General features: G+C 42.2%; 1 protein-coding gene and 1 long non-coding RNA gene across 4 annotated transcripts in view; one reads left to right on the forward strand and one right to left on the reverse strand.

The window, feature by feature from the left end:
• The window catches only part of Sgf29 (SAGA-associated factor 29), a 185254-nt gene that overhangs the window by 84082 nt on the left and 75248 nt on the right, over window positions 1-25924 (reverse strand). The window lies entirely within an intron of this gene.
• The window catches only part of LOC137656896 (uncharacterized), a 95126-nt gene that overhangs the window by 67237 nt on the left and 1965 nt on the right, over window positions 1-25924 (forward strand). The window lies entirely within an intron of this gene.

Genomic DNA, 25924 nt, shown 5'->3' on the forward strand with positions numbered 1-25924 from the left:
ATATTACATTTAAAAAGTTTTAAATCCTTAGCTCTTTAAAAGCTAATTACGATATAAAGGGCTCAACGTTGATTAACTTCGGTTTCCAAGTTAGGACCGCCTACTCTCAGGAATGGTCGCATATAAACAAAACATTAAAATTTATTTTTATATGTTTATAATAAATGGAAAGTTAATCGAAGAGGCCTAATAAAGGCGGAGAGATATAAAATATATAGAGGAAAATCTATAAATAATTTATAACGTGATAAGATAATTACTAAAAGCCTAAACACACTTCCGTCTAAGGGAAGGGTCGGCCATTTAAAAGTGAAAGAAAGTCCATACTCTCTTTGTCACCATAATTAAATCTATCCAAAACGAGTTCAAGATTTAAGATGAAGATAAAACACCTGCATTGCGAAAGCTCAAAACTAGAATATAGTACTTCACCAATTAGATGTGAAAAACTCCAGTTCAGCAACAGCGAGTAAAGTACGTCTTGTCGACACCTCGACAGAGAGAAAATTGAGTCTTTGTTTACATGAGAGCTGGGTATCTGGTCGACAGATGGCGCTGTTGGGCACACCCGCAACCTGTGTAGCGATCGCTGGCGAGTTTTTCCGTAGAGTTGTCTGTCGAGCAACAGAGTTGCAGCTATATATTCACCGGCTAAGTTAAATATTGAAAATTAATCAAAGCATTAATTAATAAAACTAATTAAAACAATCAATAAAATTAATTAAAGCATTAGTTAATGAAATGAATTAAAGCTTGTGATAAAACCGAATAGTCTATATAATTTTTTTCAAGTTCAGGGAATTGCAATCTCCTGAAGGTTAGTATATCTCTTAAATGATATTTAAATAAGTTCGGATCTAAAAACTCATTACTAACTTGATAGTTAAGGAAGTATTGATGTTCCATATTGTTATCTACTCTGCAAAAGACAAGTGATCTCTTTTCATCACTAACTTGGCTTGCTTTTTTAGCCAATATAAATAATGTCAGTCGTTTTGCTTAAAACATTGTACTAGTCACAACAGTATTTAAGTGCTTTCCCTGTGCAAAAAACTAACTTGAAATACAATAAACAGTTATCCCAATTTGGAAGTAGGATATGTCTTTATTTACTTAAAACACAGTGCTTTCTTTATGAAAAAATGCTAAGAAATCTAAGTAGGGAAGCCAATTAAAACTCAATAAATGTTTAATAGGTTGGTCAGGGCACCAGCCACCCATTAAAATACTACCACTAGTGTGTTATTGGATCCTTTGACTGGCCAGACAGTACTACATTGGATCCCTTTCTCTCGTTACAGCTCATTTTGTCTTTACCTATGCATACAATGAATATTCTAGCCTATTCTTTCCACATTTTCCTCTATCCTCACACACCTGACAATAATGAGATTACCAAACAGTTCTTCTTCTCTCAAGGGGTTAACTACTGCACTGTAATTTTTTGGTGGCTACTTTCCTCTCGGTAAGAGTAGAAGATTGCACTTCTAGAAGAATGTTCCAAAATTAAACCATTGTTCTCTAGTCTTGGGTAGTGGCATAACCTCTGCACTATGGCATTCCACTGTCCTTGATTAGAGTTCTCTTGCTTGAAGGTACACTCATGCACAATATTCTATCTTACTTCTCTTCCTCTTGTTTTTCTTAAGTTTTTATAGTTTATATATAAAAAGTCTAATCTAAAGTTATTGTTGTTCTTAAAATATCTTATTTTAATTGTTTATACTTTGATTATATTTATTTATTAGTTTCCTTTCCTCACTGGGCTATTTTTTCCTGTTGGAGCCCTTGGGCCTATAGCATCTTGCTTTTCCAACTGGGGTTATGGCTTAGCTTGTGATGATAATAATAATAATGATAATAATAATAATAATAATAATAATAATAATAATATGTAAACTGCTAAACTGTTATTCAAGAACACTCCCTTCTTGATTATCCACAAACATCATCTCTTTTCAACTAACTTGCAATCATGAATTTGAAGATTTTCCTTTAAGAGAAGCAATGAAGGGTTAAGGCTAGAAATGAAATTGAAAACTAAGATAATATCATGTAACAGATAAGTCTTACATAAGTCAGTACATCTCTGCAGTATAAAAAGTTTAAGGCATAAATGGGAACCAGAATTGCTAGTCTTTTTTCTGAATGAGACAATAATATATCGATTCCATCCACCATAAAACTGATAACCAGTCTGGGAAGAGGCTATTTCAACACATTTGGAAGAATAAGAAGCTTCCATACTTACCCTACTTGACTTATTAGAGGGTATTTCTCTACAATAAGGTTCCTTTAGGTTTGAAAGGAGATAATTCCTGATGTTCTCTCTTCATTTCCTTGTATCATGAGTTGAACTGAGGAAAAATAAGCTAATTTTCTGGTTTGTATACAACTAAACAAACTAGTGCCTGCATTTATCCAACTTGAATTAACCTGTGATAAGCTACTGGCCGAGCTTAGAAGCGAACGGGACACACTGCCAAACGAAAGATGATGCAAACGATTGAGTTTAATTGAAACTTCATTCATCCTAACAAGTTTAAAGGAACCATGTGATTTACCAAGCCATTAACCTTTGTAATACAATATAATTCAGGAGAGCTTACATTAGCAAATAGAGGGACACAGTATTATGATCCAAATGACCCACTTGGTCTTCTGTCTTACAATCTAGTTAGCTCATAGAATAAATAGGATATGTATATATATACAGTAATCCCTCCCCAAATTGAGGTTCACCTATTGCGCCCTCAGCACATCGCCGATTTATTAATATACGTACTGTATTATATGTAAGCCTATATTGCACTCCTCCTTACATTGCAGACTCCTCCTTACATTGCAGGTTTCTAAGGGTAGTTAGCTATTATATTTTGCATATTCTAATTATCTTTTGTTAAAAATAGTCATTTTAGGAGCCTAAAATAAACCAAAATAAATTACAATAATAATGCACATTTGCGTGTAACTTACGATCTTCCACATTTTGTGGCACCAGAAGTTTCACCCATAAAAAAGTATTTTATCATGTATCTCATAAGTTCCTTTTATAAAGCCAAATTATAATAAACTAACCTCTACTCCTCTCCCTCTTTATCCCAATGTATATTTCAATAAGTTGAAAAATAAGAGAATGATAAAACGGATTTTGAGCGAAGCGAAAAATCTATTTTTGGGTGAGATGGCCATGTCGTCCTGATGGAAGTTCCTATAGGGTAGCTTCCTTGGGTATATTACAACTACAGCGATATTCCCAGAGAATTTACCTTAAGGTACCCAGAATTCTAACTCCTGGAGCGAATATCCCTAATAAAAGAACCAGGGATATCGCGAAATATCAGAGGACGTATTCTTGACACGCCACATGGCAATCTGCACCCCGAACAGAGATAACACTTCGAAGGGGTCAATTGGCAAGAAAACGAAAACGAGAAAGAAAAGGAGAGCCGCTCGCAAGGTATCTCTCCTCTCCCGTTTTGTAAGCGTGCATTGCGCCGCTCACGGCGCCATCTGTATTCCTTGTAGCGATACACGAGGTGCTACAGATACTGTATGTAGGGAGGGGACCTACAGCCCTTTCATAGAAAGGGAAGGGCGGGTCCATCAGGACGACATGGCCATCTCACCCAAAAATAGAGTTTTCGCTTCGCTCAAAATCCGTTTTTTGGGCTCAAGCCATGTCGTCCTGATGGAAACATACCAGAGCATTACTGTATCTGTGGAGGTATTTCCCCGGTCGACTAGACCTAGAGACCTAGGATGTTACCGTTATACATCTTTTCAACTAATCATAAACCATGTTAGTGCTTCCTGCCCCCTACAGGGAAGAGTCCTACTAGACTCTGGAAAAGTCTCGAAGAGTACATATACCTATGTATGAATAACAGACAAGCCAATATAGTGGTCTCACCCTATATCATGTAAAGCATAGTTTGTAAAGAACCACTGCGTCAATATGAAATATCGACCAGTTCTCCGTTCAATACTGTATTGGACAAAGGTTTATATCCGAGTAGGAGGAACTTGCATATCCGCCACCGTCCCCTTAGGGCATGGAGTCCTCCCGCTAAGGGAAAGCATAAACCAATGCAAAAATTGCTTGCATAAAGGAACAATCTATTAGAATTATCCCAGATAAATATACATAGTAAGAATGTTCAATTATTACCAATAAATTGACATAGGTGAAGGAGACGCAAGGTTCACAAGAACTAGTTTATTGACAAACAATAAATAAAACAGGTTAACAACAATTATATACATATAAGAGGAGGATAACCAAAAAATTAAGCATAAGCATGATAGTAAACAGAAACTTGTTTATCTGAAAGAAAAACATTAGCGCCACTTTTAACATACCGAGGTATCGAAGTTGTAAAAGTCTGTATTACTAATCAGTCACATTAGCGTTAGAAACGCTCGGCACACATGTCTGCACTTATGCTAGGTTCACCTTTGAAAGTGGAACAGTCAACGTGGGCAACCCGGTGCCCTCACACTTAGTTTGTAGAACAGTATGTAACTACACACTCACCCTGGAATTAATCGTCCCAATTAAATCCACTGTTCCTCGCAGAGTTAAACAGCAGGGTTAACGACGCAACCCACTGCTACCACAGACCTCTTTAGTTGCTCCACTTGCTTCGCATAGTGACGAAAGAACACTCTGGAAGACTTCCAGCCAGTGTATGAACGAAGATGTTCAAAATCCATACAATTAAAGAAATTTAAGGATGAGGCAACTTTCCTCGGATCGTGACCTGCGGGTGTACTGTCAGGATCCGCTCTGCGAATAAAATATGTGATTTTCACCCTGAGTTGTTTCAGTGATAAATTTGAGCCTGATGTTTCTCCCCTGAATAGTTGACCACCCTTGAAGTCTGAAGTTCTACGAAGATAGACCTTTAGGCATTCTACTGGACATAGAGATGTATCTTCTTTCAGAGGGCAGATTCTCCAGGGACCCCACCTGTTGGTGGGTAACTTGTTCTTGGCGAGAAACGTAGGATCCGGAAACAGGTTCAGCTCTCCCCCATCCAAGAACTGAACACGACCTTCCTCTCTCGAGAGGGCTACAATCTCACTAACCCTGGCCCCGGATGCGAGTGCAAAATAGGAAAATAACTTTTTGGGTCAAATCCTTTAACGCACACTCCTCATTGTTCAACAGTGAAGCAAAATGAAGAACTTTATCTAAAGACCATGAAATGGGCTTTGGAGGTGCTGAAGGTCTGAGCCTAGCACAGGCTTTCGGAATTTTATTAAAAATCTCGTTAGCGAGGTCGACCTGGAAGGCATATAGAATGGGTCTTGTCAAAGCAGATTTACACGTTGAAATCGTGTTAGCTGCCAACCCTTGACCATGGAGGTGGATGAAGAAAGATAAGCAGAAGTCCGTCGAGATCTCCTGCGGATTCTTCGCCTTGACAAAGGCCACCCATTTTCTCCAAGATGACTCATATTGCCTTCTAGTAGATTTGCGCTTATATTCCTCTAGGAAGTCTATGCTGTCTTTCGAAATCCCGAAACGCTTTCTCACCGCTGGGGAGAGAAAATCATGAGCTGCAGGGTCCGGGTTTTCTGTAATGAAGCGCAGACAGTCGACTTCTGGACTCGCTGGGTCAGAACTGGATCTGGTAGCGGTAGAAACTTCAGCCGTAGTTCCAATGCCAGAGGGAACCACACGCTGTTCGGCCACTTGTGAGCCACTATTGCCGCTACTCCCTTGAAGGATCTCAGTTTGTTGAGGACCCTCAACAGAAGGTTGTGAGGAGGGAACAGATAAATCCTGGACCATCTGTTCCAGTCGAGGGACATCGCGTCCACTGCTTCCGCCAAGGGGTCCTCGTACGGGGACACGTACAGGGGTAACTTCTTGTTGTCTTTCGTCGCAAAGAGGTCTATCTGCAGTTCTGGGACTTGACTCAAGATGAAGGAGAATGATCCTGCGTCTAGGGACCACTCCGACTCTATCGGTGTGAACCTGGATAGAGCGTCCGCTGTCACATTGCGGACTCCTTGAAGGTGAACTGCCGACAGGTACCACTTCTTCTTTTCCGCCAGTCGAAAGATGGCCAACATCACCTGGTTGAGAGGTGGTGACCTCGATCCTTGTCGATTCAAGCATCTCACAATCACCTCGCTGTCCAGCACCAACCTTATGTGGATCGAGCGACGCGGGGAGACTTTCTTCGAGGTAAGGAGCACTGCCATAGCTTCCAGAAAGTTTATGTGAAATGTCTTGAATAGATTGGACCAAGTCCCTTGGGCCTTCTTCCGATGAGAATGACCTCCCCACCCCTCCTTCGAGGCGTCTGTGTGAATAGTCAACGAGGGGGGAGGTGGCTGAAGAAGTACCGACTTGGGACCAAGGCCTGAGAAGAGTACGTAGACGAAGCGGAACTGGTCTTCTCAGATCTCTTCGCGCATTTGATGCATAACTTCTCCAAACTCCGGTTGCATCCTTTAGCTGTGCTCTTAGCACCGGGTCTGTTACCGAAGCAAACTGGAGAGAACCCAGCACTCTCTCCTGTTCGCGTCTTGATATCCTTTCGGAATCCAGAAGTCTCTTGACAGAACCAGCTATCTCCTTCCTCTTCTTCGCCGGGATGGAGAATCGTTGTGACACTAGGTCTCAGTGGATTCCCAACCACTGGAACTTTTGAGATGGAGAAAGTCGAGACTTTTTTCTGTTGATCTTGAAACCTAGATACTCTAGGAACTGGATCACCTGCAGGGAAGCTTGCAAGCATTCTGTCTTGGATGCTGCCCACACCAGCCAGTCGTCCAGGTAGGCTACCACCTGGATTCCCTTTAGGCGTAATTGTTTGAGAGCTACGCTCGCAAGCTTCGTGAAGATCCTTGGGGCTATATTTAGCCCGAATGGCATGGCTCTGAAGGCGTATAGTCTTCGTTGTAGCTTGAACCCTAGGTAGGGGGAGAGTCGGCGATTGATTGGAACGTGCCAATAGGCGTCTGACAAATCTATGGAGACGGTAAATGCCCTCTCGGGCAGTAAGGTCCTTATGTGTTGCAGTGTTAGCATCTTGAACTTGCAGTTCACTATGAACTTGTTGAGTGGCGACAAGTCCAGAATGACTCTGAGTTTTTCCGAGTCCTTCTTGGGAACACAAAACAGCCTACCTAGGAATTTGATGGACTTTACCCTTCGGATCTCTATTTTCTCCAACAGTTCTTGAATGTACTCCTCCAGAACGGGGGTGGAGTGTTGGAAAAATCGAGGGCACGGGGGTGGAGTGCTGTACCAGCTCCAACCCAGTCCATTCTTGAGTAGGCTGTGGGCCCAGGGATCGAAGGTCCACCGATCCCAAAAATTCTGAAGTCTCCCTCCTACCGGTATCATCTCACTTCGACTGCTGTCCTGAGGTCTTGCCTCCCTGACCGCGACCACCCCTGAATCCCCTTCCCCTTGAGGGGCGTCTAGACGAGCCTCTGGCTGCTCCTCTAGGCTTTGCTCGAAAGGTAGTTGACTGCCCTTCGAACGTTGGGTTAAATGCCGGAGACTGCGTCGACACGGCTTGGGGTACCCATTGAAATGTGGTCGGGGTTTGTGCCACCATCTGGGGCACTGAAGGCATAGGCAACTGCTGTTGCTGTCTAAATGGCTTGGCTGGCCGAGAGGGTAGCCTAGTCCTCTTAGTCTTCCTCTTTGGTTGGGGACCCTCATCCGGGGAAGACTTTCTCTTGAGAGACAGGCCCCACTTCTGGAGAAGGTTTCTATTCTCCGTGGCGGCCTTATCCACAACCTCCTTAACCGCTTCGTTAGGGAAAAGGTCTTTGCCCCAAATGTTGGAGGAGATTAGTTTCCTTGGCTCGTGCCTCACCGCAGCCGAGGCGAACACAAACTCCCTACAAGCTCTCCTCGCCTTGACGAAGCTGTAAAGATCCTTCGTCACTGTGGCCAGATGAGTCTTGGCCACTACCATGAACATCTCATGGACCTTGGGGTCACTAGCCATTGTTTCAAGAGTGGTTTGAAGAGACATTGAGGCAGCCAGTCTTTCTTTCGTCTCGAGCTCCCTCCGCAAAAGAAAGTCAGACAGCTTAGGGAGGTTCTCACCGAACTGACGTCCGGCAATATCAGCCTCCAACTTCCCGACTGAGAAGGTAAGATGGACGTCCTTCCAGTCCTTGTGGTCCATAGGTAGGGCCAGAGACAAAGGTTTACACTCCTCCAAGGAGGGGCATGGCTTGCCAGCCTCGACTGCTTTTAGCACAGCCGCAAACCCTTTCTGCAAAAAGGGGAAGGCTCTAGCAGGAGAGGACACAAAGGAAGGGTGCTTCTTACTAAAAGCAGCAACCTTTGAGTTCGTGAAGCCCCTCTCTTTCATCGAGGATGAAAGCAAAGCTTGAGCCTTAGCATGGTCCATAACTATGACCTCCTTCGGCTCTGTCTCCTCCTTTGAAGCTGGTTCCTTCCTCAAACGGACATAACAGTCCGGATACGACCCTTTGCTGGGCCAGAATTCCACCTCCTCAAGGGGAACTGAGCCCAACTTTTCCGACATGACGATCTTTCCGACCGTCATTGGCATGTGCTCAGCATATCTCCACGGGTTAGCATCTGAGCACAAGGGAAGGTCTTTCACGTTGAGCCTCTTCTGGGGCCCACGTGATGCTGCAAGTTTCCGCATCTGCAGTTCCATTGCAGCCGCCTTCTCATTATTCTCCCTCTGCATCTGTTGGATCATTCCAACGATGGAGGAGAGGGTCTGTCCCAGCTCTACTGGGAGAGCGGACGATGTTGAGGGAATAGGTTCAGGGGCCTGAACCGGAGCAGCCGACACCTCGTCGACCTCTTCCTCTTCAACGTCTGGAGCCTGATCTTCTGCCAGGAGGTCCTCTTCCAGACGCTCGGACACCTCCGACATCCTGTCGTCCAACTGGATGTCCTGCAGGGCGACCGCGACTTCAGCATCTACCGGGATCTGAACTACGGGGATCTCCACTTGAGGCTGGGGAATCACTGCATCGGCTGACGCTCTGGGGAAAAGGTAAACCCTCATCTTCTCGCTTAGAAGATAAGGTCCAGAGGTGTTCTTCTGGAAACCCCTTACCCAGGTACGAAGCTTCTCCCTTGCTAAATCCCTTGACTCCGCCGTCCTAGGGGAATCAAAAGCAGGTTAGTGCATACGGAACATACCTGCGGGTCCCAATACCGGAGATCACCTTTGGAGACAGCGCATGCTGCGTGCCTCCTACACAAATCATGTCCGCAGAAGTTCTTGCTGCGGACGTTGCAGAAAACACTTCCGCACTTCGGATGGTCCTCCTGTAAAGAGAAGAAATTTCCATGAGTATCAAGTGAACTACGTATCACTGGATATACATAGTTTAGCATAATAAAACAGAAAGGAAAGACACACAATTGTGTTTCCCGCACAGTTAATGTTGCAACCTTCCAGATAATAAAATCGTATGGTTAATCTGTCCTAGAGCAACGAATGAAAAATTTCCAGAGGAAACAGGTGTAGCTCACACCTAAAGGATGATTTTAAAATACCGGATAGTAGACAAAAAAGAACTCACTTTCTTTATCTGTAAGGCAACACCAAAGGGCTGTGCAAGATAACACAAAAATGTTAGAAAACTCAGTGTTGTAACAATACTATACTATAGTTTTCTCCCTACAGTATATACTATACTGAAGAATACTGGTACAGTATAGAAGGTAATGTGCCGGCCGGCACTCACCATAACTAGATCTAAAGTATACTACTTAAGACCTATAAGGCGGCAGAACGCTGATTCAAATGCATCGGTTGTATACCTTTGCCGGCTGGCTATTATCACGCCTTTGTCTGCCGGTCGCTACGAGTGGTGGCCGGCAGCCGGGTGCTACCTTGTGTAGTTGCCGGCCGGCAGTAACTGCCGGCCGGCAACAGCAAGTGCCGGCCGGCAATGACTGCCGGCCGGCAACTACACAAGGTAGCACCCGGCTCCCGGCCACCACTCGTAGCGACCGGCAGACAAAGGCGTGATAATAGCCAGCCGGCAAAGGTATACAACCGATGCCGGCCGGCAGCAAAAGAACCAGAGATCTCCGACTGCCCGGCTGCCAGCCACTTAGGCCGGCAGCCGGCTAGGGTACAACACTAGAAGAAAACAGAATGGATGCCGGGATAAGAGACTGTACTACCTCAAAGCCCGGCAACCCGAAAGAGTGCACATAAGGAAGGGGAGAATATAATTTCAGGCTTCCTGACCAATGCCATCTGGCTCTACAGACAAACATGGATGAGGGACCAAGAGAGGTCCGGGCAGCACTCGAAGCAGAAGACCTTTGCCGGCCTGCAAGGGACTGAGTCAACTCCACATCCTAACCTATGCTAGGTACAGATGTAGAATGACGGGCAGTAATGTAACGGCTAGGCCATTACAGAGGAAAGAGGGGGAAGGGACGAAGAGGGTCCTACCAACCTTGCTTTAGTAATGAATCACCCGCAGCCAAGAAAACTCATCTTAGCCTAAGGGAGATCCGAGGAGGGAGGCCAGCAATACTTGCCAACCCCCACGGAACCAAAGCAAGGAAGGTGTTGCTATTCCCAGAAAAAGGATCTTATCCTCGACACCGAGAACAGCAACACTGGACTAGTCTGCTAGATCACAAGAAGAAGGAATCATCTCGTACAGAAACCTTCGAAAGTGACCTAAGGAGGCTAAGCCTCCTATGTCTGTGTCAGTCTAGCGAGGGAGTCTCAACCACAAGCCAGACATAAACAGACTCAGACTAAGAACTCTGATGTTCTGCCCCCTCTCTGAAGCCAGACTTACTGGAAACAGGAAGGAACAGCAACACCCTAATATAGTTATATCGAAAGTTAATTCAGATAAACCACTAGGGTTAAGCCTAAGGCTTAAACAGAGGGAAAGGGATTGCACACCTTCTCCGAAGAGAAGAGAGCAACCGGGGAGTGTGACAAAGTATACTAAGGCCCCATAGGCAACTTAGCCTAGGCGCCAAGAGAATCGATTACCTAAATCACCGAAACTCACTCGTATACTATCTTGGAAGAAATCAATATAATCTTAAATGTATAAAACTGCCTAAAGCTTCAATAAAATTTTAAAACACTCGGAAATCTGAATATCATGCAGGAAAGTACTAGGGCCAAACGACTAGGCTACACGGTCTAGCGTAGGCCAGAATCGGCGAATCCTTCGCCAAGACAAACAATACTAAAAGCATCATATAAAGAAATCCTATGTAACGCTAAACAGCTAAAATTACTAAAGCGAAACAGCCGGGAACGTCGCTCTGGCTAACTAAATAACTCATACCTAGCGAGCGACAGCGTCCAGGACGCCTCCGGTAGGCAACAGCTCTTGTAACAAAGATATTACTATTAATCACTTTAAAAATTACCAAGAGCCTACATTTATACATAAAAGAAATAATACTCAACTTATCAGAGGCAGAAGAAGTTGGAGAAAGCATAATAAATCGATTAAATCCAAGAATTTGCGAGAAACACAGGGAAAAAACACCGAGTTGTTAAGCTACGCAAAAAGGAATACAGATGGCGCCGTGAGCGGCGCAATGCACGCTTACGAAACGGGAGAGGAGAGATACCTTGCGAGCGGCTCTCCTTTTCTTTCTCGTTTTCGTTTTCTTGCCAATTGACCCCTTCGAAGTGTTATCTCTGTTCGGGGTGCATATTGCCATGTGGCGTGTCAAGAATACGTCCTCTGATATTTCGCGATATCCCTGGTTCTTTTATTAGGGATATTCGCTCCAGGAGTTAGAATTCTGGGTACCTTAAGGTAAATTCTCTGGGAATATCGCCGTAGTTGTAATATACCCAAGGAAGCTACCCTATAGGAACTTCCATCAGGACGACATGGCTTGAGCCCAAAAAAAGCAATACAGTGAACCCTCGTTTATCGCGGTAGATAGGTTCCAGACGCGGGCGCGATAGGTGAAAATCCGCGAAGTAGTGACATCATATTTACCTATTTATTTAACATGTATATTCGGACTTTTAAAACCTTCCCTTGTACGTAGTACTGTTAACAAACCACCCTTTAATGTACAGAACACTTAATGCATGTACTACAGCACCCTAAACTAAAACAGGCACAAATATTAAAGGCGATTTTATATCATGCGTTTCCTAAACACCTAAAAAGCACGATAAAAAATGGCAACCAATGTTTTGTTTACGTTCATCTCTGATCATAATGAAGAAACAAACTCATTTAGTGTACAGTACACATATATGTATAGGTTAGTTTTTGCATCGATTATATTGATTATACAGTACTGTACTGTATGTTGATTTGTTTATTACCAATGTTTTAGTTTACATATTTTTCTTAGGACTTCCAAATGAAATGTTTTTCTTTATGACGCCGCCTGAAACGACGGCGTGTACGCTCAGTAAACAACCACGCTCAGAACAAACAAGGCATTTAACGCGCATGATGATAGTGATAAATAATGATACAGTACATACAGTATTTACAGTAAAAGCATTTACAAAATATGTTACCTTACAAATATAAATTATACAGTATTGTACGTAGCAAAGCAGGAAAACAATTTACGAGAGAGAGAGAGAGAGAGAGAGAGAGAGAGAGAGAGAGAGAGAGAGAGAGAGATTGTTTTACGTACGTAAATGTAAATTTTAAACAAAAAAAATATGATAGGTTACAACATGTAGACTTTTAAACCTTCCCTTTAACTTAATGCATACAGTACGTACATTAATAAACTATAAAACAGGCAGTAAGAATATTAAAGTAAAAAATAAAGATTGTTACTGTACTCACCACGAAAGAAGTTGAAGAAAAACTTGAATGGTTATGGCGATGAATTTGCTGCACAGTAGAAATGATGATGATGAAGCTGATGATGTGTTCTACTGTGCAGCCAATGATAGTATTTTACGTCTCTTCAGACGGAGGTGTCTTTTCCTGGGACACCTCTTCAACTTCTTCCTGGGAAACTTCAATTTCTTCCGAAGGCGTACTAGCAGGAGGAACTGGCTCTTTTTTGCGAGGCTGGAAGAACATTGTGATCGGAAGTTGTTGCCGCTGCTTCTTTTTTCGATCCAAGAGCATTTTGTAGGGAGTCATTATGTCATCAACCTTGTTGCAGAATTGCATCGAGCGAACCATATCCTCGTCCCACTCTTGCAACATTTCTTTCAACTCCTTCGCGTGGTTGCAGGCCTTGGCAAGCCGTTCTAATGTTAAGCCCGTTTCTTCGACATTTTCTTGGGTCTCTTCCTGGGTATCACTCTCTTCCTCACTTGCCGATTTCGTCAGGTCTTCGAGGTCTGCGTCAGTTAGGGGCTGGGAATGGCAGTCCAACAACTCGTCGACGTCTTCAGTCGTCATGTCGCCAAACCCGTCACCTCCAATTATGGCAGCCAACTGCACAGATTTCCGTATTGCAGAGTGTTGGATTTCCGACGGAGTAAATCCCTTGTCGTCGTAAACAATATCGGGCCACAACTTCTTCCAGCTCGCATTCACGGTTGCAGGTTTCATCTCTTGAAGTGCCTTCTGAATATTCTGCAGGCACGTGGCTATGGTGTACTGCCGCCAGTACGCCTTCAAGTTGAAATCTTCATCCTCGTCATCTTGGGCAGCATCCACACACGCAACGAGGTCCGCCAAGGTATTCTTCGTGTAGAGGGCCTTGAACGCCCTGATAACCCCCTGGTCCATCGGTTGAATTAATGACGTGGTGTTGGGTGGCAGGAACTCAACCTGAATGCCCTCATGCGACAGGTCAGTTGCGTGTCCACCAGCGTTATCCATAAGGAGAAGGATCTTGAATGGCAAGCCCTTCTCTAAGAGATATTTACTGACTTGCGGGATAAAACACTGGTGGAACCAGTTGGAGGTCAGCATCTTCGTAATCCATGCTTTTTGATTATGCATCCAGTACACGGGAAGGAGATTCTTATTTTTATTTTTCAAAGCGCGAGGATTTTTCGACTTATAAATAAGCCCCGGCTTTAACAAAAATCCAGCTGCATTGCCACACATCACGAGGGTAACGCGATCCTTGAATGCCTTAAAGCCAGAGGCTTTGGCTTCCTCTTTGAACAGGAAAGTTCGCGACGGCATTCTCTTCCAAAACAAGCCAGTCTCATCCATATTAAAGACTTGTTCCGGCTTGTATCCACCTTCGGCGATAATATTCTTGAACGTCTGGTTCACGTAAGTTTCAGCAGCGGCAGTGTCAGCGGAAGCAGACTCCCCATGCAGGGAAACGCTTTTCAGGGCAAAGCGTTTCTGAAACTTCGCGAACCATCCTTTGCTTGCGGAAAAACGTTTCTGAGGCTGGGAATCAGTGGATGTCCCTGGTTGAGGATCATCTGCATCATCATCATCTTCAGCATGGTTGCCGTCGTCGTCTTTAGGTTCCTTTGCAGCAAAATTCTCATATAAACTCAAAGCCTTTGTTTGGATGGTGTTCGTATCCAACGCTACGTTCTTCTTCCGGCAGTCGGCAATCCACACAGCTAAAGCACCTTCCATGCGTACGATCGTTTTATTACGCGTTGTAACGACTCGCTTCGCTGATCTGCTAAAGGTGATTGTAGCCGTCTTTCTAATGTTCGCCTCGTCCTTTTTGATATAGCGAACGGTGGATTCGTTGATGCCAAAATGGCGGCCGGCGGCCGCGTAACTTCTACCATCTTTTAACATGTCGAGAAGCGTAACCTTCTCAGCTATCGTCATCATCCTTCGGTGGCGTTTAGGCTCACTACCAGCCTTAAGAGAAGCAGAACGCTTGGGAGCCATTACAGTAGGATTTACGTACAGTACTGTAACAAAAAGTTCAACTTAAAAAGGTCGCACACAGCACAGATTAAACTTCACAAACTTAAGAACGTCTACTCAGCGATACGCGGTAACAGAGAGTGAACGATCCAGCCCCGCGAGAACTTTGATGCTGCGGGTAGAAGATGCGGGCAAAACACCAATCACAGGCTAGATAACAAAACTTGAGTTCTGATTCGTCATCTATCAGCACTTGAACCAATCACAACCCGTCTTACAGTACTATGATGCGTTGGTTACCTACTCATAGAAGATGCCCCGCGCATACTGAACGTACGTAGATTAAGTACAATACCGTAATAATAATAAATAATGATAATAATACTGTACAGTAATAATAATAATAATAATGATAATAATAATAACAATAATAATTTTATTAACAACAACAACAATAATAATAATAATAACAATAATAATAATACACACTTTACGTACGCTATTTTACGCCTCTCTCTCTCTCTCTCTCTCTCTCTCTCGTACGCTTATTCGAAATGTGATTTTTGCAACAAAGAATATTATTGGATGCAGTACTGTACTACGTACGTATACATACAAAAGATTCATGGAAAAGAAGCACATCCATTACAGTACACACCATTCTAATATGGTATGACTGCATCTGATTTGCGTTTCATGTTCGATTTAATTTTACTACGTACTGAATTATCGTATGATCACATTCTCTTTTCGTGTTTTATTTCTTTCTGTGCTGAATTATATATCATATGTACAGTAATGCAATGAACAATCAGTAAGAGCAGATATTACTAATTACAGTATTAATGGAATTACAGGTAACAAAATATCGTATTTGGGGGTCTTCAGATTTCGCGGTATTTTCGAATTTTCCGGAAAATCCGCGATATGTATATATATATGGGTTATGGAAAAACCCCGCGAAGTGGTGAATCCGCGATTGTCGAACCGCGAAGTAGCGAGGGTTCACTGTACTGTAACAGTATCATTAGTGATGAATACGGCTATAAACATCAGACTGAAAAAGAGCGGTTTTGTTATGAATAACCAATTCAGATAACAACAGCTGTTTTGCTTGCATTTCAACTTTCGTAAACAATTACCGTAGTTGTTACAAATGACGTTAATCAGAATATGACTCATATATTATCCAATTATACCTTTTTTTATGAAAAGGTAAACCTAATTGCACAGAATCTACTTAAAGAACTGGAAGAAAATGTCAACAATTTCCTAAGCATTTTAATCAAGCACTGCTAAGCTAAAGACATTAAAGTCATCGTTTATCGGCAACAGGAATGAAACACTCCTAAATTTGATGTGACATTAAAATTTACAGTAAATAAAATAAGAGAAAAGTAAATTTACTAAAAACTATACAGTGTATCTTTAGTATATGGTAATATAAAAATGATAGTTCGAGTATCAACTGTCTCTTTTAGGAAGAGTAAAAAAAATCCCTCAGTAGTTTACCCTAATCAACTAATTTGGAAAGCGTAGACGGTAATCTCTACCACCTTACAAACATAAACAATGAAAAAAAATGTATAATTGCTATGTTTTTATCTTATTATACGATATTAATATCCAAATATTACGAGTATTATTATTGGATACAATTAAGTACAATATAAGTGTTATCAGAATTCTATTTATTTTAAACTCAGCTGTACCTTTTGATCACAGTTAATTGACATACAATACAATAGTTTGACCAATGTCGTGGCCTGGTTGAGCAGTAAATGTTAATAAGTGTTCAGATTATAATTTTTTCATTTACGCTTATGTAAAGATGTGTTTACAGTAAAAGTAAGATTTAACTTTAAAAGTGTTTTAAGAGTATTCTGTATACTGGATTTATAAAAGGTAAAATAAAAAGAAAAAAAAAAAGAAAAAATATTAATCTTTTTTTTTAATGAAAAAAAGAAAAATACCGCTGGTTTCTGTATCTACTTTGAGGTTTGTCAGATATTGCGGGGGCATCTGGAAGGTAACATGCGCAATAGCCGAGGGAATACTGTAAATTAAGTGATTCACTCCGTGACAGTGAACCTCATTCAAGAGAGAGAACTCAAGATAAAAGTTTGTGTAAAGGAAGATGTGCCCTCCAATCGTCCTGCTCTCTCATCTTCAAAATTACCTATGCACAGGCATATATAAATGTGCAGTACTCTATATTTATGTATGAACATACAAAGCGGTCAGCTATCATCTGAACAAAACTTGAAAAGAAGAAAAGTAACATCCCTCCTCTAAACATAAAAACAACTTCACAATGAGTGAGCTACTCTCACCAACATACAATTAAATTCCAGAAAAAGACATTCCCAATTAATAGTTAGATAAAATGAAAACCACCAAGGATACACTAAATTCCACGAGGATAGTTCCAAATTACCACTATTAAAAGTTTAGTAATCATGGTCTATAATGGTTGACAATGAGCACCTATGGAAACACTTTGTTTAAAAGTTGCTCATGAATGCCAGATACAAGGGATAGTGGCAAAGCCCTAGAGACTGACCATACATACAAGCCCCCTCTCCACCCAAGCTAGGACCAGGGAGGGCCAGGCAATGGCTGCTGATGACTCGGCTGGTAGACCTCCAAGCTCCCCAAATCCGCTCCTTAGCTCAAAAGGATGGTGAAGTTACAGACACTACAATAAACTATCAAGCTTGAGCAGGTCTTAACCCCAGTCCAGCAAATTGCCAGGCAGGAACATTTCCAATAGTTCCTGGCTACTCATCTGAAACACAACAGTCTGAAGATCCATACTGTGCAGGATAAGAAACTTAATGTTTTAACCTTCAAAATAGAAATCTATAGTTTCCAAAAGTAATTGGATCATATAATGGAGAAGACTGATTTAGGATATCACTAACCACTATAAGTTACCTTTGAGTTGTTTTGGCTAGCATCAATACTGAGTTAGCTTTGGGGAAAACCAATATGAACATCAGGTAAGGTTCATAGAAATAATGAAGTGTTATAAAGCAAAAGAGAAATACAGTACAGAAACAAATCTACTGAAAATATATGTAGAAAAAGAAGACTTCAATAACAAATGGTATTCAAGTGAAAAAGAAAAGGAAAAATAGGAGATTATCTTAATAGAAACCAAGTGAAAGTAGGTTTAGACAAGAAAAAGCCCTCCCTCAATTGGTCAAATTGAAGTATTTGCTATCACGAGTAAATGCAGTAGCAAGGGTTTTTCTTTTTGATTCATTCCTTAATAACTTCTCAGATGTTTATATCAATTGGTCAAATTGATACTAAAAATAAAATCACAATTTTTTTTAATCAATATATAATTTTCCCAATCATTAAACCCAGGAACCTTTAATAGGAGCACAACTTCAGTGATGCTGCAAACATCCATTTTATTTTCTAAAAGGGTAAACACAGCTGGCTTCACTATGACCTTTGGTCTAATTCTAGCAGGGTAGATAAGGCAGGTAGTGTAACTTGAAGGTCTCAGGTTTGTATGGTTAGGATAAATACATACTGATTAAAAAATCTGTGATTTGTTCTTATATGCAATACAATCCTTTGACCTTTAATAGGAGGCAAACATGCATGAGCGAAAGTCATGACTCTTGTTCAACCTTCATATAGGACTGAGTGTTCGAATGTAATGCTATTTTATAATCACTGGGAACACATGCATTTTATCTATCTTTCTCCTCGTAAATAAAGATGGGGGAGTTACTTCAATACTAACCAATGCAAAGAAAATCTACTCTATTGAGTAGCTTATCCCCATCAATCGTACGATCCAGCTGCATAACAGCAAACTGCTATAACACCAAGGGAAAACAAAGGAAAAAGGGCCAGACATTTTTGCGACCTCTGTCTAAGATGAGATGCTTCTTGTACCATGAGGGAGCTTGGCTTGCTACACAAACTGTTGGGTAGCTACTACAGATTCTAAAGAAATGTGTCCAAGGACTTGTAGGTATATTCCTGCAGGTAGTGGGCAATTAAGGTTGTCTGGCAAGTTCAGCACTTGCACTAAGGATAGAATCTTCCTGAAGGCAAAAGTGGAACCACTTTTTCTTACTTGGTGGGCTCGCGTCTTAGTAGAGCCGCTTGCAGTTCTCTCCAGAGTTTGATGGTTTCACAAAGCCAGGAGGGGATTATATTATTAGAAATAGGTTATTCACCCTACCAGTGCTAAGGAACAACCTTTTGTGCTCTGGTAAGAAGCGCTAAGTTCTCTTGAGGTAGCATCATAGGACCATTAAAGTAAAAAGAAGTAAGTCATCCTCATTGCTAGTTGTATCTAGGAGAGAGGAGATGAAGAAGGATTCGAACCTTGGGTTGTGGTTTGCTCAGTTTAATGTCTTGGAAACGAACTCCAGAATGAAGATCTTCAAAACCTTCTCCCATCCCTTGGAAATACTAATGGCATACGAAATCACAGTTTGCCTTCTCTTTCTACCAAGGCTAAAGCAACCAAGAAAATGGTCTTGAGCATCAGACACCTATTTGATATTCTTCTTGATCTCTTCACTACGAGGCCGCGGATCCGCTACTCAAGCTATACACAAGATTTGTCACCATTGGATATACTTGCTAACTTACTCTATAATAACCTACATTTCTATGTTGTATATGTTTTACAGCTGATTACAGAATATTTTCAAAAGTTTGCTTTATTTTCCAGTGTACTTCACTCTAAACAAGTGAAATATCGTTTTCATTCATTGTGAAGAGATTACTGTATATGATGATTTTTTAGAAATGTTTTATATAATTTTCTCTAAAATAATGGTAAAGGAATGTGATTTTGCATAGAAAAAAAATTTATTTTCATTAAAGTGACTCTGTTATTCCGTAATATCTCCATGATAAAATAGCCGTTGAAAGATATTAAACTTCTTGTCAGTACTGTGATATTGGACTTTACATTATACAGGAATGTAATGAAAATTTCCATTTATCTCCTTTGACACAATGCCAATTCTCGAGTAGTCGTCATAAGATATAAAACTACTCATCAGAAATACAATGATGGACTTTACGTCATAAAGAAATGTATTGAAAATATCCAATTTGTTTCCTTTGCCACAAGAAGTATTCTATGATATATAATTTATAAGGTGTATGATAAACAAAAAATTAATGAAAAAAGAAATATTTCAGGACCCACAAAAAAAAGAGAGAGTCAAAGTCAAAGTCAAAGTAAAAAACCTTTATTCCATTATAAAATGGTTATTCTGTTACATAACAATATAAATTATTTACATAAAATTCAGAGAGAGAGAGAGAGAGAGAGAGAGAGAGAGAGAGAGAGAGAGAGAGAGAGAGAGAGAGAGAGAGAAAGTAATATAAATTTAGTTCAATAGACATAAGTTTTGTTCGTTCATCTGTCATTCCACCTTGCGTGTGACTGTCGCTTTAAACTGTATTTTTCCTGTTTTGGGTATTTCACGGGCTTGGAAATATAGACTGCACATGTAAGAACATGACTAATATTAAGTAGAATGGCAATAAATAAAAATAATGATAGTAAGCTAACTTTTACACGCGAAGACAATGAAGAATATTAATATGAAATATATAAGATAAGATATCATTTTGTAGAAATGATAGTTGAGAAAAAGGAATAAAATGAGAAAAAAACATACCTCGTCATGTGTCTACAACTTGCATTACTAGAAAAACGTTCAGCTTGACATTATAGGTGGGACTTAGGGAGTCAGAGGCGGAGAATTGAAGAACACTATGTAGTAAGTTTGTGTAATGCCAACATAAAAATACACTAAAGTAGATCCTACATAATAGTAAATAAAGACTAGAATCGTAAGTATTTTGGTTATTGGTGGGATGAGATGTGTGGATCCCTACATCTCTAAGCTGGGAGTGTCAGGGGGGTGTTTGAGTAATGACTCAGGTAGGGAATACAGTATCACCATTGACTTGTGTGTGGTGTGATTATACTATGATCACATAAAAACAGACTAAAAAAGCTCTTACACAATCTGAAATAAAGGTTAGAATCTCAAAGACTTTGTTGATTGACTGAAGAAAGAAGGAGGAGGAGCTAACATTAGGGAGAGAAGGAGATTTTTTAATGAAATTTCCTGAGTGTGAACTGTGTAGGATATATGACAATGTGCTATACTCTTTTGTAGCATATACAAGTTATGAAAGTACTGTGTTCTTGACCTCCATATGGCTTATATTTGTACCTTAGCTTGTAATAACAATAATAATAATGATGATGATGATGTATCCAGACGTCACCGACTGTATCACCAAGCATGTTTTTTATGTATAATGCCGTAATTGTAGTGAAGGGGTCAACAGCTCACATGGCGAGCGTTTAAGGGAGCTGAGCACCATCGTGACATTCCAGCCACGAGGTTTGAGTTCTTTTAGAAGGACAGGACTGCTCAAAGCTGCTCCTCAGCATGGACAGTTCCCACAAATAGGGCAGGTCAAAGTCTTTCAGTCTGAAGACTTGGCTCAAGGCTGAGCAGTAACCTTTTACAGCAGACTGGGAGGGGCTTTACTCGGAGAAGGTATACGAAGAAATTGACAATCAATTTCAGAGATGTTCCGACAGAAGTATCCCATTTATGACACCAATCGCAGAAGGCCCACTTTCCCAGGTAAACAACTGCGGAGATATCCTAACAATCGTGGAGTGACTCGTGAAAAGCGTTTCACTTGGGGAAGATGCTGGATAGTCTCAATCCGTGAAGTGACAGGGCGGTCACAGAGTTCAGAAACCTTTGTATAGTGACTGACAGAGAAGGTTGGGCCACTAAGGTAGATGCAACAGTACCTTGACCAGGAGCATCAGCAAAATTGGAAACCATTCAGCTTGTGACCATATGAGAGTCACCACGGATAGGCTGGGGTTTGAAGTTATCACCAGTTTGTTGATAATTAGAAGTATCAGGCAAAAGGGTGGAAAGGTTGTCTAAGGGATGTTGAAATGGCTTTTCCAATGCGGTAGATGGTCTATGACTCAAACACTGGAAGCTTCTTGTTCATGCAAGTTGCAAACAAAGCTATCATTGGGGAACCTCAAAGGGCAAAAAGCTTTTCCACTGTGCAGAGAAGCAAGGACCACTTTGTTCTTATTACCTGCCACTGATGACTGAGTCTGCTGGAATGTACCTTGCTGGCAGCTCTACTGCACTGTAGCATGCACTTGTGTGTGCCTGCTTTGCTACTTTACAAAGAGATTGAGACAAGAGATCAGGAACGGCTGCATCTCCTCTCTTTCCTGTTGCATCCCTTCTCTGAGTCTGCTGATGCAATCGTCTGATGGAAAGACTCTCACTACTATATCTATATCAACATTCCCAGATACTCCATCCATATCTTGGGCATAAGACTCTACTTCTTCACGACTGATCATAATCCCTGCATCAAGGTAAAAGGGAAGGAGCTTCTCCAGATCCTGGAGAAACTATCTCCGAGGACAAAAGAATCAACCTATCGTCAAGATATCACAGTACTGTATACAAATCGCAATCGAATAAGCCCAAGCCAGAACTAAAGTGAACACTCGGGTGAACATTTGGAGAGTTGTAGCCATCCTGAAACACAAGATTTGAACTGATACTTGACTCCTGCAGGATGAAGCAGAGGTACTTTCTGCAGGAAGGATGGATCGGTACTTGACAAGGCGTGCCAATTAGGTCGACAGAGAGCATGAAGTTGTCCTTCCTGATGGCTGTCGAACCATGCTTGCCACTTCCATTTTCAAGGGAGTTTCCAGAGCAAACTTGTTCAGAGGAGATAAATCGATGAGGTTTCTTCATCCGCCACTGATTTCTCCACCACAAAAGATAGCTGTAGATGACAGCAGACCCTTCTAGGAAGACTTCTAACAGGGTTTTCTCCATCAATGCCTTTACTTTTCTTGAGAGGATGAGGGCTTTCGGAGACTCTAGCGAATATGTCGAGAGTGAGTGAGAAGAGGACATGAGCTGATGAAAAGAAGGTGGTATCTGTCAAGTAGAACTTTTACCGCCCAACTCCCCACACTGAGTCGCAGCCATGTTTCCAAATGGCTTGAAAGGCATCCCTCCACTTGCAGCATATGAAGGAGGGCTTTGTCACACTGAACAATTTCTGCCTCCTTTCCTGGAATTACAAGGTTGGGGTAAAAGGGAGGACCATAGTCCACTCCTTTTCTAGAGGTAGAAGGCCCTGGAGCTGTAGATTATGATTTGGACTTCGCCATCATTATCTTCGGCACTGTCTTACGGGGTTGAAAAGAAGAAGCTCGAAAAGCACTTGATCTGGAAGGGCCACAGCCTTTGAAGATCACTGCTCTATGGATATGGGAGACACGAATCTCCTTTCTCCACTTATCGACAGTGTTCTATATCTCCTCCACAGATGTACAGGATTGGCGTGTTCCTGAAAGAGAGCTGCTTCCTGTCCTACCTGGCTGGAGACATACAAAGCTACTGCATCCTTCCTCTTAAGAACCAAGTTTGCCTACTAGTTGGCTGATTGATGGAGCCAGAAATGTCACTGCCATTTCTCCTGACAGCATGAAGTTGGTGACCTTCTTCATTTAGAGATATGGCAGATTCCAAGATGAAGTGAAGTACACCAAAGATCTGGACCAGTGGTTGATCCAATTGGTAGATTGGAGGCTAGACATCAGCATGATTTCCATGGCTATGGACTTAAAGGCTTAGTAAGAAGTGGCCGCATACTTCAGTCTATCTTTGGTTGTACCTGAGGTTAGCACCATCATCACTGGATCGATTGAAAGAGAACCTTTGCTGACGAGAAATGGCTGGAGGCAGGGGCTTGGTGAACTGGCTCGATTGGAGAGAACTCTTGGGTCCAGTGACCTGAAAATTCACTTTGGTGAGTGCAAACACCGACCAAGGAAGCTCAAATGCAGGTCTAGAGCCTTGAGGGGGCAGCAAATTGTCGATCAATCACTATCATCCCGCCTTTGATGGGTTCTGTGGATGTGTCTCCAAGCGTGTTCAACTCCCTGTCTCTGGGTTTTCCTTCTACGTCAAGAGGGGGCCCGCGTCACGATGGAAATTTTCCCTGGCCCAAGATTCCTCTCCACTCCTTTGTGGGGAATATTCAACAGGAGTGCAAGACAATTCCTCCTTCCGATTGGAGTGTGACCTCTCCAGGCCAAGAACCAAGCATGGTCTTTACTCTGAAGGGGAGAGAGTGATCATAGACTTACAAGAAGATCCAGAAGCCTTGCTGCTCTTCTCATTCTTGCCCTCTGAGGTTGAGGAGAAGCTAGGTGTACTGATCTCTGTCGGGTGAAAGGGCTCAGACGTGAACTTCCTCTGCGAGATTGAGACTCCCTTCACTCCAAAACGCATCTTGAGTTTGTCCTTAATATCGCCTGTCTCTTCTCTTCATATTCTACTTCAGGGAGAGTCCTGCTAGGCAGAATCTCCTCCGTCCCTGGAGGTGTTACAAGAGATTAACTGACCTCATCCTGAAGATGTATCCAGTGACTAAGACCAATCTTCAGCCAATATGTGAGCCTTAGAGGCATGCTTATATTAGGACTTAAGACAATCCGAAGAAAAAGGCTATTTGGCTAAATTTGAATCCCGATCCCCAAAAGACGAAAGCTTTGGTGTTCTCTCACTACCATGGGGCTTCCTATCAGGCTTGCTCTTCTTCCGGGGAGAGGAATTCTCCGATCTACAAACTTTCCATATTTCAAGCAGGGAGCAAGAGCATAGAGGCTAAGAGCGAGCTATCTTGGTCCTTGGGATTATAATTCCGTTGATTTCATGCCTCTATGCTCGTCAGATGACAAGTGTCAATGTCTACTTGCTTTCGCCCTGGGAGGTGGATGTACCTGTGACAATTGTTGAACAGGATCGGGATGTCGATTGAGTCTTTACCAAAGACCTTGAGCGTACCTTCGACCAAGAGCGAGACAGAAAGTGTTCAACTGCTCCTGCCGGTGATTGTGATCAAGCCTTAACCTTAAAGAGTGGTGAGCGTACGCATGGCGATCATGTACATTGCGATTGTGCGAGTGATGTTGATTCTGAAAATCAAGCACGTCAGCTTAGCCCATGGTAATAGTGCACATACTGGAGATTGTTGGTGCTTGGCCAAGGAAAAAAGCTTATTCTTCTACAATCCTCCATCTGGTGCTCTTGGTACCAAAGAGGTATCCTCAGAGGACAGGTTTCCGAGTGAAGCGCGTGTTATGGCGACGAACAAGGTATTTGTGAGCATGGAGTCTCATGATCCTATACCTTCACAGGTCTAGCATTAGGAGGTGATCTTGGAGATACTTGTGAACCTCTTGATCATAATTTCTCGTGACCTCTGACACTTCGGTGTTCTTGCTCGTGGTTCATCGTCCTTACGATTGTCAGCTCATGGGATGGGGATAGCCTTATAATTCGGAGTTAACGAGTACGTAGGACAACTAGCCTTCTTTACAAGTACGAGTGGGAAGTTCTTCGTTGTTCATCTTGTTCTCAACACGATCGGAGTCAGAGGTCTTAAGGGCAGCTTTCGTCTTTTATCAGGATGTTCCTGCATGTGAATGAGTCAGCAAGGCATCTTGGGAATGTTCACGAGCAGGAGAGGGCCTAGAGAGTAGCTTGTCATCCTTACCAGTCATTCATGTGGCAGGCCTCTTGCAAAATTTGTAACTTGAGGTAATGGCCTTAGTCCTTGAACCTCGTATCTCAACGCTTCCCCCAGAGGAAAGGTTTTGGTACAACGTTATTCCTCCCACAAAACCATGCAGAGGAATCTGGTGAAGACTGAAGAGATTTCTCTAAATCAGTCGTACTGTGCCTCGTAGAACTCCTTCTCTTCTTCCTAGCGGTAGGCAGTTCCTCAGCAGGGGAAAAAGAAGGCACAGGAACAGACGAAGCATGGGATGGGGAGCAACTACACATACACACAGTCGAGGATTTCTTGGCAGCAGAGAGACCCTCAGTAATTAATGGCTGCTCGTCTGCATCAATAATCAAGTACACATCCAGGGGCATCACCTCACAGCTCTCCTCTCCAGGCAGGAGGAGAGCAGTTACAGTCTGGGAAGGTTTCTGAGATCTAGCAGCTGCTAGAACCTCCATGAATTTCTATTCCAATGGCAGGCCACAGCACACCCAGGTCCAGGTCCTTA

Source organism: Palaemon carinicauda, chromosome 17, assembly GCF_036898095.1.
Source record: "Palaemon carinicauda isolate YSFRI2023 chromosome 17, ASM3689809v2, whole genome shotgun sequence".
NCBI classification, from domain to species: Eukaryota; Metazoa; Arthropoda; class Malacostraca; order Decapoda; family Palaemonidae; genus Palaemon; species Palaemon carinicauda.